This window comes from Temnothorax longispinosus, chromosome 7 (assembly GCF_030848805.1).
Source record: "Temnothorax longispinosus isolate EJ_2023e chromosome 7, Tlon_JGU_v1, whole genome shotgun sequence".
NCBI lineage: Eukaryota > Metazoa > Arthropoda > Insecta > Hymenoptera > Formicidae > Temnothorax > Temnothorax longispinosus.
In genome coordinates, this window is record NC_092364.1 from 13181665 (window position 1) to 13201261 (window position 19597).

The 19597-nt window shown below is 36.7% G+C and overlaps 1 pseudogene; it reads left to right on the top strand.

Moving 5' to 3' along the window:
• The first annotated feature begins 724 nt into the window (after positions 1-724).
• On the top strand, positions 725-12408 carry LOC139816990 (uncharacterized; annotated as a pseudogene).
• Positions 12409-19597: the final 7189 nt, after the last annotated feature.

The following is a 19597-nucleotide window of genomic DNA, read 5'->3' on the forward strand; positions in this document are numbered from 1 at the left end:
TTTTACATCAATTTTGTGTGCTCGGTGATTTGCGTTGATACTTATCATAGTATGTCAATCAGAGACTCGAATTTCAGTTCGGTTCCGGTTATATGGTTTAATAAAACTTCAAGTAATTGTTCCAGTTTCAGTTTCGGTTTCTTAGTAAAGAAAATCGAAACCGTTAAAATTGAGGTCTATAATTTAAATACTAAATTTCACGTAATTAGACATTTTTCTCTGACAAATTACTAATTTTTTAAGCAATGAGTTATTCACTTTTGCTTAAATATTAATTTTTACGTAATTAGTATTTTTTTGCTAATTAAATAAAAATTTAATTTGTTGTTAAGGCTGATTTATGCTGTATAATCGTTTGTGGCCGCTTGCCACTTACGCTGGGGCGTCGCGCGCCCTTCGCAGAGGATATGCCGGAGCGTGAGAAGGATCGACGAGTGATCTGAGAGACAGATATATGTAATAAATAGGTCGTTTATTCTATGTCCTATGATACAGATGTAGGTGTGTCAGTGTGTCGAAGAAGGCCCTGAGAAGGGCCGTTTGGGCTCTTCAGGTGCTGTGGTCTGGCCAGTGCTTCGTAGTCGATGGCCTGGTGTACAGCATCTGCCCTCGATAAGGCGTCGGCTACGACATTGTCTTATCCTGACACATGTCATATGTCCGTGGTGAACTGAGCCGTATATTCGAAGCGTCGTGTCTGCCGTGGTGAGCTGCTTGGTAGGTGATGGCGGCAGAGGCGACAGGAGTGGAGGCACCGTCCATGATAGTTGAGGAGAAGTGTAGCGCCGGACTCTTACGTCCCACGTTGAGTGTGCGTGGAGGACGAGTCAGTCGTACCGGTGAGAGCTGGTTTCCCCGTGTGGCCAGGACGGTAGTCCAGGGGCCGTTGAGGGTGTCTCGTTGTCGGCAGGCGAAGTGGCGCAGCTTGTCTCGGCGGTGGCCGTAGCTTCGGCGGCGGCAAGGTGGCGGCGAGATGTAAGACTTCTCCTGGTCTTGGCGGTGAGCCTGCGAGCAGTCGATAGCTGCTTAGGCCGTCGCTGTGTGGCCTTTTATTCTTCCCTGTCGGGAAATGAAACGCGAGAAAGTCTGCCACCTATCGGCGGCACTTTCGTATAGCTTCGCGGGCCGTAGTCTGGCCCACGCGCTCGGCGCGTGATCGGTGGTCGCGCGCGCGGCGCGCGTACCATTTCGATTGTGCGGTCGGAAGACCGCCACATCGTTGATTTAAGCCGTAATCCCTAAGAACTTTTCAAAAGACATTGGACAAGTTTTTATACTCTTTGATTGCTGCTGAACGCATTTCCTCCCATGAGTTTAAGGATGTTTTATATAGTTAGGCAAAATGTGTAACGAAGTTGATGACAATTAATTTAATATCATACTCTGTGTACTCTTTCAAAGTTCGGGGCCAAATTTCAAATCGATTCACAATTTAGATAAAAAGTTATCAATTCTTGAATATCCGTTTTACAAAGGGTTTTACAGAGAAAAATGTAAACATTAAAAAATGTAACCAATATAATAATATTTTACACACAAGCAAATCATCAACAAACAAAAATATAGCAACAAAATTTGAAACAATTTACAACAGATTTTTTTAAATTTTTTTCTTTGAAAAAAATAGTAGTAACAGTTATTTACAATCACTAAATCTACGTCTTTTACGTTCTATTAGATGTTCCGTAACTATTTATATACATTTTTTTGTCTTTGGATCTCTGGAGAATTAATATCAGAGTTTTTAATATTTCCTGCATACTTTTGGTTGGGACGGTACCTATAGAACATCCTTAAATTTCCGAATATTGCATAGGCATAATTTGAAGAATAGTCATTAATTGCAAAATTCAATGCTTGACTAAATTTTTTTGAGTACTTTATTTTGATGCATAGTACGAACCAAAGATATTTGAAAAATATCATTCAGCATCTTTTCTTTGTTCTTTATGTATTTTTTTATCGCTGTAGAACGCTTCTTCTCCCATGCATTTAAAATTTCAAATATTGTACCTATAAGCATCTGGTCAGTCATTAAGTGCAAGTGCTTCATCAAATTTTTTGGAGTACTTCAGTTTCGTGCACAGTACGTATCAAAGATACCTGTAAAATACGTTTTATTAAAATTTTATTCAGATAAAATAAAAAGATAAAAAAAAAATCGCATATTATCGCTTCTAGGCTTCATCGTTTTTCATTTTCAATTGCTTTGCAGTCATTCGAATTTGCTATATGGTGGAATAACTGGTTACACTTGAATAAGTAACACAGTAGCGCGATCAGACGGAGTAGAAACGTTTTGTCTCGACGATATGTTCAGATATTTTCGAGCGAAACGTAATTTTACGTTTCTTAGGATATTTAAAATGGATCACGCCGTATGCGATAAACTTCCGTTTAAATCGGCGAAACAGAACAGAGTGTTTTTGTAGGGACACACTCTGTATATGAACATTATGTACACGCGCATTGTATGTATATGAACATATGCTCTCGGTGTTATTGATATTTTCATTTGACCGAAAGTGAATAATAAAAAATTACAAACTTTTACTATACATGTACTATTGATATTTACAATATAAAATGTACATATCCACATATGGAGGGGTAAAAACTACAGTGGTGTAAGTCAAAAATTTTAAAATATTTGACTTACACTACTGTGGTTTTTATCCCTCCATATATGTACTGTTTGTATACATATATTTCTAATATAAAGCAATAAATATATTTATAGTAAATTTTTTCTCAAGTGTACAAAAACAATATTACAAATTTAAAATTATGTCATTTTGAATGTTAAGAATGTAAAATGAGTTTCTCCATTTTTTATTACGGGTCTATTTTTGTGAGAACGCATTCAATATATTTTTTTCGTCTTTCCGGTTTTAATTTACAAATGATACATATGATACACGGAAAAAAATTTACTTGTTTCAAATAGATGAAAAAACGTGGTTACTTTCTTTTACGGAGTACATCCATATAGCGATGATACTTCGTCAGACAAGTACCGTGAAAGAAAAAAAGGACTAGCACGTCGGTGGCGAGCGCAAAGAAATCGTCTGCGCTGCACCGGCTGCACCGAAGCGACCGCGTGTCGTTGCATTCTTTCCGACTCTCTTTTCTCGACTTTTCTTACACGGTATTTAATTTGAGCGCAGATGAGTCGACGACGGCAAACACGGAAATTGAAGAAGCACTCGGGAGCTTAAGCCGACGTCGGTCATTGACGGCTGCGCACGAGTCGCGCGATAGCAATCGGCCGCGTCTCTCTCCCTCCTTTTTCCCTTTCATTTCTCTGTTTCGACTGGCGCGATGCTCCGCATTCAGGAGTCATGATTGCACTTGTCAAAGAGCAAACAGTACCGACGGATCCTCGACTTTGGCGAACACCTTGCACAAAGCTCAAATTCCGAATTGCTCTATAGTGGTGACCTCACTTGTACCAGCAGGTTCAACGAGGCTTTTGTCGTACCGCCTAACTTTCGGAAAATTCATAGAACGAGATCGCAAAACCGTGTAAACCGTGTCATTGATTTAATCCTTTCGTCTCAGTACTTCTTGTTAAACTTATTATAATTTTTATCTTATAATCATAATAAATAAGTTTTCTTATTCAATTAATATTACTCCATTTTACTGAAAATCACTGGGAGATATGTAATATATTATTATTACTCTATTATTACTCTTTAATTTTTTATTTCATTCATGAATTAAACTCATGAAAAAAATGTGAATGATTTTCTCTCGCAAAAAGCACGGCTTAAATCTCGTGAAGATCTCAATATGTTTGTTAAAAATTGACAAATCTTCGTCAGGATGTTGACTTAATAATCAAATAAAAAATTAAAATGCGATCTCAGAACTTTAGCTTACGTTTATTTTCACTAAGATATTAATTCCATTGTGCATAATGCATAATGCGTGTTATACCTAACTTCCTAAAATAATATAAGCGTGATTATACCGTGACTGACAATGAGATTGCGACCATTGTTACAGATGGATAAACAATCGTTCCGATGTGTAAACGCTGATCCCTTCATTTTCCGCAATCAATCGCAATCTCAGCGCGTTTTATTATCAGCGCCATAATATTCATGGCACGGATAACTAATTAGTCGGGCAAAGACAAAGTCAAAGAGTTTTCCGGGAATAAAACTTTCTCTCTCTCTCTCCATCACGAGAATAAATTACGCGGGAAAGACGCTCTTAGAGCAATGCAAAGAAATTCTGAAGAAATGTGCGGATGCAAAATTAGCTCCGCTTCTGCTGCATGCGAAAAAACGAGGACATAATTAATTTATGAAACGCGAATTAAACAGGAAAAATATGCAATTGCTTAATGCTACTTCTTAGAATTAGCGGGATGGAAATGAAGATCTCTAATGAACGAAAAGAGAATACAAAGTCAAAAAATTAACGCTCCCCAACATTAATTTTACACATCTTTCGCAAGTTGTAGTTGCATATCTTTACAGATTTTACTATTCTAACTAATTGTAAAATAAGTAAAATAATTTTATGTTTCCAAGCTTCTCCAAACTCCTTAGTTGGAGGGATAATAATAAAATGAGTAGAACTTATCGGTTTCACGTAATAATAATAGAAGAAAAAAATATCAATTTGAGGCGAATAAGTGTGTGCCTGACTGTAGTTTGCGAGGAACATGCAAGTATGCCAGGATCGATTTCACGACCTAATTTCTATATATGAAACCCGAAGGATCGGCTACGGAATTAAGGCCGTGCGGCGTTCCTACATCGCGCAATTTCCTCTCCGACGCCTTTCCACCGCCAATTTCTGCGAATTTCTACACTATGCCGTCTAGAAGCTGAAAGGATCTCTAATTTTCTGTTGCATGAATGGCCTTTATTTCCGGTTACCTTCTAAGAGAAACGGCAGATCTCTCGCGAGGTGTTAAAGGATTATGCAAGAGTAAACGAAAGATACCGAGTATAAACAATGCGAATATTCATTGTTTTAATTGTCCTTTTCATAAATCATGATTTATGGCCGTAGAGCAACGGAATGCATCTCGGAAAAAGCAGAAACGTTTCCACGTTTTATGTCTTGCGTCGTATCAACGATATTTATTTTCTACGGCAGACGAAAATCCACGTATCATCTCTGGACATTATAGTACGAGAACGATAAATCATCAGCGTTTTAATTATTTCATTTCACGGTGGACGCGGATAAATCACTTCGGGCGTGAGTTCGCGCGCACGTTGTTTAATTTTCCGTGGTCTTATAATTACTCGCTCACTACCTTTCCGGCCGAACTTTTTTTCTCTCTCTCTCTCTCTCTCTCTCTTTCTCTCTCTCTTCCTTTCCTCCGTTTGCCTTATTGTCTTCCGTACCTACCCAACAACGAAGCCGCACGCTGGGAAAATGTCCCTTTAAATAATGTAAAGTGTTTCTGAATAATGCATGCCGAGTAGACTCGCGGAATCGCGCGCGCGTTCTCTCTCTCTCTCTCTACGCTAAGGAAGGATGGAAGAAGGTAGATACGACGAACGGTGTAAGTACCGCGTACCGCATTAACAATTTAAGCTACATTATACGCCGACGTAAGTGCGTCCTAGTCAGATGTTACGCCCGCGGAACAGAAAGCCCATGTCGGTGCTCTCTCGTAGTTTTAATCAGGATTAGAGAGGCGGGCGAACGATTACTCGATTCATCGACTCGACGGATTCTACACTACCGCGCTCGTTAATCAGTGCCGCTGCGCTCGCCGCTCGGATTTTGGATTTGCGTGCCCATTACCCTGCGATCTATCGGTCTAAAGATTACGTATTACCCAATACAGCGTCTGATATCTCAAAATTGCATATGGAATTACACGTATGGAGCTCCGAACTTTTCCGCGAGGAATTTCGAGACGTGAGAAACGCTGATTGGCTCCAAATCGTCGAGCGACCAGACTACTGGTCGCAGTACGAGCGATCACGCGATGTACACCTGTGGTCCGGGCGCGAGCGAAAACACAAAAAAAAAACGGGGGAAAGGCAAATAAACGCGTTTTGGAGCAAATCGAGCGTTCTCGAATATTCCCAACGCTCGCTTTCACTTTTTGAGCGTTAAGGCCGGTTTTCACACGCAATGATTAGTGGCGCCAACTGACTGGCATTCATTGGCGCCAGAACCGACTAGCAAACTCACAAGTATTTACACAGTGATTGGCGTATACTATGGAAAATATTTAACATTTATTAAACACACAGTAAATGACAGCAAGCATATAACCTCCAAATTTGAGGTTATATGCTTTGGCCAATAACCGCCAGTAAACGCCACATTACTAGCGCCAGTTTGTATCAAGTGTTTACACTTGCATTTTTACTGGCGTTAGTCGACTGGCGCCACCAATCATTGCGTGTGAAAACCGGTTACATACATTGAATATCAATTGAATATTAAACTGAATGAAGATATGCACATTTACCGTATTTCAGTCATCGTATGTTCCCTCTCAAATCGATATTGTTCTGATATTTTTCTTAATTTTATTTCGTCCAATTTTGTATGATTAAACTTAAGAATTTTTACGAACATTAATTTTGCAAAATCTTCTAATTCTTCGAATACATCAGGTACTGTAGAAGTGGACACACTCCACGTAGTCCACTTCTCTGCCAATTGGGTAGCTTTCGTCTCCCAAACCGACTTTAAATTCGAGAGAGGGTACGTTTCTCTATGTTTGTATTTGAACCATTCGTTCCATTTTATATTATCTAACATCTGAAAACAACATAAAATTCATTATTTTTAATGCTAAAAATATATGAATACCTATACGAATATACACATTTATGAAAAAGGTGTTACCTCCTTTTTATAATAAAAATATAGATTGAATATTAAACTGAATGAAGATTTGCATATTTACCGCATTTCAGTCATCGTATGTTCTCTATTAAATTTATATTGATCTAATATTTTTTAAATTTTTTTTGTCCAGTTCTGGGTGATATTTAATAAGACATTGTAGAAACAATATTTTCACAAAATCGATAAATGCTTCAGGATAATCAGGTACTTTCTGATATGATATATTCCAAGTAACCCACTTCCTTGCTTGAGACACTTTGTTTTCTATGCGGACAATCTCAGCTCGAAGAGATTCTCGATAGGTTGAGATTCTATATCAAAGAACCACTTTTGCAATTGCATATCATCTAACATCTAAAAACAGCATAAAAATATATCAATAGCGATGAATATGTTGATTCATTGAAAGCAAACTGTAGATGATCAGGTATTGGATATAGCTCTTTTAATAAATTGAATGCTTATCATGACCTTTTTCCTTAATATGGATTCTGATATCTCGAGCTTTGTGTGTTTTGGATACTTTAAAATTTTGGAAATTTTTTGGACAAATGGAACACGTTACTTCTGTTCTTTCGGGATTTGGTTCAAACCATGTGTTCGCCTGACGTTTTATATATAATTTTTCTTGATTTCATTATAATTTGGCAAAGCTCTGTATTGTTCGGTTTGAAACACTATATGTAACACTAAGCGCGATACAGAAATCGCGTTAACAACCGTTTGAAAAACTGCTTACAAAGGTGTAAATATGGATATACGTATAATCTTTTGCCCAACATATTATTAAGTACATATTTACATTTATCTAAGGTTTAGGTAATAATTTATTACTAATAAATAATTAAACCATACTCTCTTTTCGACTAGTTTAGTCTATGAAACGCTCTCTTATGAAATGATATTTCTTGACTCGTACATGTGTTCCTTTTTCTTTAAGAAAATAACGTGTGTATAAATAAATATAAAGAAAACATATAAGTAATAAAATATTAAGAAAATTTTTTAGAAATACTTTTTTAGAAATGTGAATAGTTAATGATTCTATTGTCAGATTAAAAAAAAATTGTTTTTTTTTAGTTTCAACTTATTTGAATTTATATAAAGATACCGGCTTTCTTCTAAAAATTAAAACACTTAAGAAGCACCTAACAACGAACGATAGACTTAAGTCTAATTTAAATATTTTTGAACTATTTGTGATTTCTTTTATTTCTGCATTTTATTGGTTTTCTAATTTTTTATGTCCATTTATGACATCAATGTGTAACGCTAATGTTATCTGTTTCTTTTTAAGACAGTGTTATTACATGTTATACGCATTATTCTACCGATTGTATGACGTACGAAATATATCTTTTTGATTTATATGACTTGCTTTGATGTCGGTGAAGTTGACATATCATTTTCTAGCAGATAAAGAATAAAAGAGTTCTTCTCGCATACAGTCGAGTTCTATAGTTCCTGATACTTTTTAGTAATAGTTCTGATGATTTTACCCAAAAAACAGTCGATCGAAAAAATAATTTGCTAACTTCCCGTAGCAGATCATTTTCTAGCAGAAAAAAAATAAAAGAGTTCCTCTCGCATGTCGAGTTCTATAGTTTTTGATACTTTTTAGCGATAGTTCTGGTAATTTTGCAAAAAAAATCCATTGAAAGAAATCATCATCAAAACTTACGCAAATGATGTTCACGGCAGATCTTCGAAGTTGAATATTTTCTTAACTAGTGACCGGATTGTTTTCGATTATAGAAATTTCTTTCACAATTCTTAGAGTTCTACTAAAAAACGGAACTCTTATCAGAACGTCTAGAATTTTCAAAAAAAAATGTTATGCGGACTTAGTCGAATTTCACACGTTGCATCCTCGAAGTCGAATATTTTTTTAACTAGCCATTAAGAAGTTAATAATATTATGTCTTGCTGAACATTTAGAAATTAAGTTAAAAGTATCAATACTCGGACACGCGTACCTATATCTGGACACCTTTATTATTCATAAGTATAACGCGAATTAAAATAAAAAATAAAAATATTTTTTTTGTAGTTTGAAACTTTAGTTATGGTATCTAAACGTTTATTTTCATAAATTTATATTTTTTTAAAGGTATCCAGGCATAGGTACGTGTCCAGGCATTGGTACATTTACCTACTCTTAAGTGTCCGGGTATTGGTACCTTTATACTTTCATTGGATCTGAAAATTAAGTAATTTCCCTCCGCACAAGCCGAAATAATTAATAAGATATTTATGATGTTCACGAAAGAGTACTTTTCAATGAAAAGTAGATTACAGCGGATATACTATATAAGAATAGTTCGAGCTTGTGAACATATCGTTTTGTTAATGATACTATGTAAATGTAATTTTCAAAAAAGGTAAAAAACGGCGCCAAGTACACTTTTATCATATACATGAATGATACGCGAGATTTATTTACGTGACAAGTTAAACGTCTGTTGTTTTTATTTTGTATACATTGAGTATAATTATGTATTTTTCTTTTGATATTTAAAGGCGCACATTATATTATCGGTTGAAGTTCGGCCAAATCTGTTTGGCCGAAACGGTCGTTTATTATAAGTTTTAATACGATATCGTAACACGCGATTTGGCATAAAAACGTGAACTTTCATTACCGCAGAGAGAAAAAGAGATTCTAAAAATCTCGAGATCCCCCATGTACATGGATTTTTACGTAAATTTAACATTGTAATGACTTAACGCATTTTTATTTTTCGACATCTTCTTTCTATATTTCTAAAGGGTGTAAAAAAGAATGGTGCACGGAAAGGACAGTTTTGCTGAAGTATCTAAAATTTAACTAGATACAGATCTGAAAAATAATTTTGTTGCATCATCAAAATAATTATGTAAAACATTCAAACTGATTACAAAAATATCAAAATTTTACAGCAATATCATCGTACTTCTGCGACCTACTATAATTATTTTAATGGTGCAACAAAGTTATTTTTAAACAGAAAACTGTTCTTTCCGTATATGTATAGATTAAGGGCATGTATTTCCATGATGCGTGAATAAGAAACTCTGCATATCTGAAAATGATTTTGTTGGTCCATCAAAATAATTATGTAGAACTTAAACTGATTGTTAAAATGTCAAAATTTTTTACAGAATCATCATATTTCAGCGACTTACTATAATTATTTTAATGGTGTAACAAAATTATTTTCAGATCTGTATATCTGGCTAAATTTTTAGATATTTAGCAAAACCGTTCTTTCCGGGCACACATTTTTATCAGGGTCTATATATCGCTAATATATATCACTAATGTAAAATACACATAAAAGAAGCCAGTTGTTGCCATTTGTACACGCATTAATTTAATAATTTTTTCGTCTGAACGTTGTTGGAATATTATCGAATTATTAGAGAATCTTAATATCTTGAGTTCGACTGATTGAGATTCAGCGGAAAGGCAAATATGTATAATATATGAGAAGCTTGAAGAAGTGCAGGATGTCTCTACTGAGATTACCCGGAAAGGAACAGACAGTATCTGAACATTTTTAATCCTTTAGGAGCCTGTGTACATAATTATGTACTAAACAAAAAACAAAAAACTAAAAAAATTAAAAAAGAACTAAAAAACTTTTATCAGGGACGTCTTTTAAGACTATACCTTATAAATTATAACATTTTACTCCAACGGGATCGATGTGTGGCCCCTAAAGGGTTAAAGAAAGAGAAAGTTACGACAAATGGATTAATAACGCGTAATAAGTTAATATTTATTTTAACTGGCTCAATAGATTAGTGTGATTGTGGCATTTAAAATTATCACGTGAACGTTATTTGTTACCTTATATATTATCTTTTGTGAATCGCGGCAGAAAGGACAAAAAGTTCATTTACACATAGCTGTCTTATGTGTTGGCGCCGAACGACCGACGACACATATAGTTCGCCTAGTTTCGGCGGATTGCACTGATCCCGTTTTGTGGTAGGTCACTGGTAGGCGAGAATCGGTCGTTCCAGTTTCATTCTACAACTGCACGTGATTTCGACGTTTGTTCTGAGCATTTCCGTGTTTGCCTTATACCTTACACCGACGGTGTCGGAGAAGAAACGTCGATCATCGGAGATGTTTCTTTATGATCCAAACAACGCATTGATGCTCCTGGAACTGAATATGCAACAGCATCGCTATTCTTCGCGCAGTCACCGATCGTTCTACAACGTAAATTAGGTGAGAAGATGCATTCAAGCGAATGGGTATTTCAACCTCCATTGCTGCGCGGAATCAACGTGGAGCTGCTTAATTGAAACCTCTGGCAACAATTCTACGAGAATACAAAAATGATAATTACCAAGAGCGGTCGGCGCATGTTCCCGTCCGTTCAAATAAATGTAAACGGTTTGGAGAAACGTGAGAATTATTATGTTTTTATGGAGATAGCACCGGCCTCCGGTCGCCGCCACAAGTACTGTGGATACCAGAACGGGGGCAAGAACAGCAATATGGGTCGCTGGAGTTTTACGGGGCCGCCAGAGCCGCAACAGCCCTTCGGCTATAGAATTTATAAGCATCCTGAAAGTCCGGCAATGGGGAGCTACTGGATGGACAATCCGATCAGCTTCAATAAATTGAAGCTCACGAACATCAACGATCTCAATAATAATGTGGTATTAACATCGACGGACAAATACGTTCCTAGGATCTGGATAGTCCGTTGCTTCGATGCGAACTACAACGAGCTCTTTACTCATTCAACCACGTTGTTTGCTTTTAAGGAGACGGAATTTATCGCGGTGATGGCATACCAAAACGAGAACATCACAAAGTTGAAGATCAATAACAATCCATTCGCGAAGGGTTTTCGCGAGACGGGTCTGTCACGGTTTAAGCGAAAGCATCATTCGATCGATCATCAGGCCCAATTGGATTCCAGTCCCGACGAAAGGGTCTCATTGACCTACGACTCCGAATCGAATCAGTTGAACGATCTCTCCTTAAGGATTTCAAGCTCATTAAAGCATGCGATTATCTTTTACTTTAGCCGGGGAGTCGAAGTTGGCCGGCCTTGCAACGTGGGAGAAGCGGACGCGAATCCCGCCACCGTTGCGTGTCGATCCCCGGCGCCAGGCATGCTTGAAACGCATTGCCCGTGCACTGCGTTTGACACAGATGGATGGATGGATATCCATTCACGAAATAACTTATTACTATTTATTTCTATTTTAATTTGACACGGCTACTAGGGGCGAATCTCGTCGAGACCGTGGACATGTTCGGACGTGTTTTGTCCTGAATAATTTTTGAAGATTGCTGATGCAATCAGCGCTGAGTTTGGATTGAATCTTTTGAGTCTGTATTTATTATTTTCGACTTGTTCTTGGCCGTTATGTGATCTTGAGGAGGATTAGGTGCCATGAAATTTACAAAGAAGAAGAAGAAGGCTATTGGAGGCCACGGATACTCGTGGCACGAGTTTCGTGCATCAAGAGGCGTAATCGTTTTTATACCCGATAACTAACGCCTACTTTTGAGAAGCCAGCTACGCAGTCACTGGGTGTCTCCGCACTAACCGTGTCATCAATCTCGGATCGTGCGTGCAGTGCTCGGACCATTCGAGAACTCGGGCGTGAAGATTCATTCTTGACTTCATATTTACTGCGTGTTGGGGAGCAAACGGATTGACAGCCGAAACCTTCCCAGATAATCGTGCTCTTCCTTGGCTCCACAACTCACCAGCGATATTTGGGCCTGTATCACTACAGGCTCACCAGAGGCGCAGTCAGATCGCTATTGACGCCACTTGGTTACTGCAGAGCGCGCCGGTTAGCCGACATCAGATCTTGCGACCGAGCCGTACTGAATCGGAACAGCCTCATTGCAGCGGTCCAGCGAGACCACTGGGAGGTGGGTGCATGACTTGACTGGAAGAGGCTATATATTCGCATCACCAGACCGGTAACTGACTCTGATCCCAGGTCCAAAGAGACTCGTGCAGAGAATCAAGAGCCTAAGACAGCCTGACTCCTCCATTACAATACGAGAGTGCTCGCACCAGCATTGTTTTTAGGCCACTTGAATCTTTGGATTCTAACACAGATTCTCCACTTTTTCGCGTTCTTTTCTGCCACGATTTACAAAAGGTAGTAGTCTTGCTACTGTTTGCAATGCGGACGGAAGAGAGGCCGCCGTGGCTAGCGTGATTACCGGTACTTGGTCCGACCGAGAGAATGAATACTGCATACGCGATCGCGTACTTACCTCTGATCGGCGAGCGACCGGTCGGTCGGCCGCGGCGGGTCCGGTACACGGCCAACAGTGCCTTCGATCACGTAATCTGACTGATCGTTTCCAGTTTTGTCGGCGTGAACTCGCTTTTATTTTATCTTTTAATATTTAATAGCGTAGAGGCAACTATAGTAACTATACCATTTTGATTTATATAGAGTATAAATGATTATATGTATAGAAAACTTTGTAATTAATTGTAATTGCAAGCCGTTTTATCATACATTGTAAATCCAAGTGTGCTATTTCTACACGCATATAAACGTTTAAAAATGATACGTTTGACTGAAGCTCGTTTTACATGTTTTGTTGCGTGTTAAATCAACACGTTTAACCGTATTAATATGTTCTATCGTGTTAAATGGCATCATTCAAAACGACAAGAAATGTGTAAGAAGAGCTTTAGTTAAAATAACACACTTGGATTTGTAGTGAATTAGCTGTATAGAAAAAGAATCTCTCATTATTTCATAAAATTATACTTTTTTTTTTCAATGAAAGAAAGTTACGCACTTAACTTTCTTTAACTTTTTAATACGTCATCATGAATATCTGTACTCGATGCAACAAATTATGCGTTTTACTCGTTGATGTTGTTTACGATAATCTTATCGTTGCATCTTTAATCGATTATGCGCGTATATATCGATGCTGCGAGATTTATATCAATATTACTCGTATAACGAACTCCCTCCGTAAATATATCTCCGATTTAACGTCGATTTAGAAATAATTGTGCCGTGCCTGTACCGTTTACGGACAGAAAGATTTAGGCTTGTTTCACACGTAGATATCCGGCACCGAGCTACCGATGCCGGGTATCCGATCGTTTTTCTTTGTTTTCACAATTCGGCTATCGGACAAATGCTCCTATATTAATCCATACACTTCGCGATCGGATACACGGCGTCAGTAGTCCAGTGTCGGATACGTTTGAAACGGGGCTTAGTTGAATTTCATCTGTTGCATCTTCGAATATCTTCTTATTAGTGGCCGGATCGCCACTAGTCAGTGTTATAGTTGCAGGCGTTTTGATGGGAGTTTTAAGAAGATATTCGACTTCAAAGGGCTGCCGTGAATGTCATTTGCATTTTGATGATTATTTTTTAAAACAATTCTAAGGTTTTGCAGTTTTTTACTTATCAGGAACTCTAGAAATTTTTGAAAAGAATCAAGTAAACTACTTAGAACTATTCTGTTTTTAAATTGAATCTTTTTTTTCTCTTTTTTTTTCTTTTTTTTTTTGAAAAAAATTAAAAAACATTTTCTTTTATCAGGAACTTTAGTACATTAAATAGTAATATTAGTGTGACTATAGCTTTGTTAAGGTCACATAAAAATTACTTTGAAATTTTTAAACTAAAATTCCCATTTTTTATTGTTCTCTCTGAGGTGTAAATCCGGGGGGGGGGTCCCGTTTGCCTACAATCCCGATTGCCTACAGAGCAATTGCCTACAAGCATTATTGCGCATATGTAATAGTTAAAAATACGAACGTACGTTTGGCCAAACACATTGCACACATGACTTTATTGCACATTTAAATCATCAAATATTTATTTGTTGCTATAATGTAAAACTGTATTAACCCTTCATGTGTAACGTCTTTTTCGGCACCTGCAACGGGTAACGTGGGGTCACTCGTGTCCGACGCCTAAAAAATACTTTAAAGTGTTCTAAAACAATCTGAAAAAATTCATGTTACCTTATTAACTACTAAGGATCAATCGCTATATTGCCGATTTTTTTATTTGTTTAAACAATATATTTATATAAACAAATAAAAACGTGAAGAATGGACCATTTTTTTCAAAAAAATCGTAATTTTGGCAAAAATTAATATATTAAAAAAAAACAAAAAAATAAAATTTAAGAATAGTACTTTAAAGAAAAAAATATTAGAAGTATGTATAAATTAATGGGATGCTTAAGTTTTGAGCATCAAAATCACGTTTTTTGAAAGTACGTAAATAGGTACAAATTACAGTAAAATACACATTTTATTCATTTTTAATCAATTTTATTCATGAAAATGTAATCAATCACAATTATTTATTACAAAATTATAAAAAAGTATAAAAATATGAAAAAATTATATTGAGGCTAAATTATTTTGCACAGTCAAAACATATTATTTATCGATAACTAAAGATTAAACTATCAATTCCCAATGAAAGAACATGAATTTTTAGTAAAAAAAAAACATCCAAATTAAAATAAACATTTTACTCACCTGCTATTTTAATCAACGTAACGTGTAATGTCGGGTCACTCGTGCACTTTCAAAATTTCGTCTGGCTCTCACAACGACTGTTTACGCACTAGACTTAGACCGTCGGCGCTTGGGGAGCTAGTAGCTTAGTAGCATACAATTTTTTTCAGTATAGTTTGGTCCCGCCCTCCCCCCCTTCCCCCTCCCTTCGAGCTACAGGGGACAGTCACTTTCGCCAGGGCACGAGTGACCCGACGTTACACACGAAGGGTTAAGAAATACACATAGAAAAATTAACAAATTATTTTATAAGTAATTAATATATAATATATATAAAAAATCATTTTTTGCTACATAAATTTTAGCCTCAAATAAATGTGTAATAAAAGTTTTGTAATCTTTTAAATTATCTTGGCTTTCGTATTTAATTTTTTTTGTCAATTCGAGTTCGTAAGCAGTCAAATGTTCAGAATATCCTACAATTGAAAAATGTGTGTAAACAAAATAAACTTTTTGGTTGTTACAATCTAACATAATGACATTAATTTTTCCAAACGCTATAGGTCCATTGTCAGTAATTTTGTTTGTTCGTATTATATTGTTAATCTCATTTTGTACCATTCAACTGAATCCAGTTGAAGCATTGAAAACTTCTATATTTTGTAAATGAAATTGTAGATTTCAAATATAACCATTCTTTTGTATCACTAAAGTTTCTAATTGTAGCACTATGAGATATGCGATTACCAAAACCTTCATCCCTTATAGAAATTTAATACTGTAAGTGATTATTTGGCTAGTAATTAATTACTTATTTTGAGTATTGAAATCATAAAAAACAGTACTTTTAATACTCAAAATAAGTAATTAATCACTAGCCAAATAATTATTTACAGTATTAAATTTTGTAAGGGATTACAAACGAATCTATATAACAAAGTTTTAGTTGATGTTTTAATGCTAATGAATAAGCTATGTTTGTTCGTGAAGACATAGTCTTTGAATAAGCAATCACTTAATTGTGCTTAGCTTCGAACCTTATGCATGATAGGTTTTTTAATGGTCCATATTTTTCATTCATTCATGAATAATGAATGATGTTTGTGATGTTTCGGCTTTAAATTATTTCCGAAAAGATCTATGTTTAACTTTAAATATTTGTTTAGGATTAAGGGGTCATATACGTTTCTCGGTTCTGAAAAGTAGTCCAATAATTATGAGGGATTGCCAGAAAACTATTAGATCGATTAAGTTAAATCTTTTTTATTGTTAAGAGTGTCTTTTGCAGGAAAGAAAACACACTAAGAAAAAAAAATACAAAAAAATGTAGCGGTTTCTCGTTTTTTCTCGAAACACCACTTTTTAAAACGGTGGGTATGAATAACTGCCTCAGCATTCGTCCGAGAGATTAACTTCATTTTTTAAATACATATTCTTAATGAGATTCTTTATCGTGTCACGGGGGCTTTTATTGGTAAGTTCAATCATGTTTTAATAATAATAAAAATGTGACGACTTTTTCAGAAAAAATCACGACAACTTTTTGAAAGTGTGACCATTTCCGTAATTTTTTTTCGAAAAATCCCTTGTGACACGATAAAGTATCTCATTAGGAATATGTATAAAAAAATGAAGTTAATTGGACGAATGCTGAGGCAGTTATCATGCCCACCGTTTTGAAAAGTGGTGTTTCGAGAATAATGAGAAGCCGCTACATTTTTTTTTGTATTTTTTTTCTTAATGTATGTTTTTTTTCCTGCAAAAGACATTCTTTACAGTAAAAAAAAATTAACTTAATTGGTCTAATAGTTTTCTGGCAAACCCTCAACCACTTTTCAGGGCCGAGAAACGTATATTATATGACCCCTTACAATAAAATCGTTACGGTGGGGCGCTGTCGCAACAGCTATATAACGCCTTTGGCGCGAGCACAAACAATCCTCGGGCCTGACCCGAATTTACCCGAAATCACCCGGTTGTCGCGCCTACTACTGTTCCGAGTCGGAACTTCCGACATGCAAAGGTAAAACGCGCACGCGTTTCCTAATTCGCATATACCGCGCAACGCGTTACATCGCGGATTGATGTGATTCGTCACCTAACTTCGTGGATCGACGTGATTCGTCCTTCGTGAATCGTGAGGCAACGACCCCCACCGAGGGTCTCCTAACGGGACGAGGGATGATCGATAGCTATCGATCCGCGCTCTCTTCCGTTTCTGCCGTGCTAAGGAGAAAGTGGAGCTGGCCGTTCGTGGCAATTATATTATCGGAAGTGCCGAAAGTAATTGCGCGAAGTCCGTAATAGTTTCATCGCGAGCCGCACCCGCTCGAGTGGTCGCCGCGTGAAACATCTCATTGTCAGATAGCTTTTCCGTTTACGTGAACGGAGAGTGAGCCGGTTTTCGTCGCGCGCGTACCCGGTCGATTGATCCGCGCGCGAATTTCGGAAAGTTGAGTGCGCTCAGTGCATCTGTGCAAAGGGTTGTATCGTGCGCCCAAGTTTTGTCGCGATCTGCACCCGCTCGAGTGGTCGTCGCGCTAAACATCTTTTTTTCCGAGTTTTCGTCGCCCGTAATACGACGGGACGACCGACGCACATAGACGGATCACGTGATCACCGCGTGCGGTAGCGTGATCCTTGGCGAAAGACTCGTGTCGACGGCGAAACTGTCTCACCACGACGCGAATCCGGTTCTCGCGAGTGCTTCTATCTCGAGCGTCGCGATCACCGAGCGTGAGAGTTGTCGATCATTTCTCATAAAATCAACGTTGGGAGTTCGATCCCGATATCGACCCCGCTCGCGGCCATCTTGTCGTACCGCGCCGTACATTGTGAACGCGGCTTTACCGCGCCTCGTACCTCTGTGATTTAGTGTAAAATTCTTAAAAAAAAATTCTTAAAAAAAAAGGTGGCAGTGTGGTCTTGTGGTAAAGCGCCAGACTCGTAACTCCGAGGAACCGGGTTTGAGTCCACCTGATCACAGGAATTGTTATATTCCAAACTGCACCCCCCGCACGAGTGGGGCTCGTGCGGAGAAACTGGGCTATCTTTCGGAGGGAGACATTAATTTGAAATTGGTCGTCAAGCTTGGGGAGCTTGGGAGTTTTTCAAACCAAACTCCAAAAAATTCACTGAGAGTCAATTGTTCTGTTTGAAGCTTTTTAGTACAAATTTTTGATGGTCGCAATGCTGTACATACATATTTCTTCAATTTTTGACCGTTCAGTATCTTTTAATGTCGCAAAATTTTGAATTTTGTTACAGATAGCTCTTCACAATCTTTTAGTAATAATAAATTTTCAAGCATATTTATTGTAGAACATTATCGAGTTGGACAATCAATTGTAGGTTTTTAAAATTTTGTTTTCTTATTAAATATATAAATGTTTGTGTTCTAAGTTTTTTTGCTAAATTTCTGGCTTTTGAAATTAACTGTGATGCAGTTTTTGTTCTTTTTAAGGCATTATCAACTGCTAATTGCAGAGTATGAGCTGCACATCTAATACCTGAAATTTATGTAAAGTATTGATTATTTATTATACATGTACAAATGTATATACAAATATGTATATCTTTAGTGTGTTCTTGTTTTTATAATTATAAAAATGTGTTTTCAGAAATAATTCGAATACTGATTCGAATACGGTCCTCTTATTTTCATTCCACATTATTAATTCTATAAATTCATCGCATGTTTGTTCTAATTTGGTTGCTAAATATTTTGAAACTTTAGTTAATTTACCATTGAAAATTAAGTCTGTATGACAAGACTCCTAAAACCAACACAAAAATAATTATTTTTTATGCAAACAAAAATTGCTAATTTTAATTTCGGTTACATGAGGTAATAAATATAAACAATTCAAGAATTCTATTCTCCAGATATCTGAATAAGATTTTATTTTTTTCAAACTTTCAGATATTTCTTCGACATTTTCATTCCGCATTATTTCTAATATGAACTCGTCACATGTTTTTTCTACTTTGATTACTAACACTTCCGGAATTTCTATTAATTTACTCGCAAAAATTATGTCTGTATGACGAGACTCCTGAAACCAACACAAAAATAATTATTTTTTATGCAAACAAAAATTGTTAATAAAATTGTTACGTCATTTTTTTTCCCGAAGTACGTTGTCACATCTTCTATCCAATCTTTAGTTTGTATACTTTTGTTTTTATACTACTTCTTGGGCCAAGCTCTTCGATTTTTAATTTTCCCGCAACAATAACAATTCCATGAGCCGGGATGGGTTTTCTTT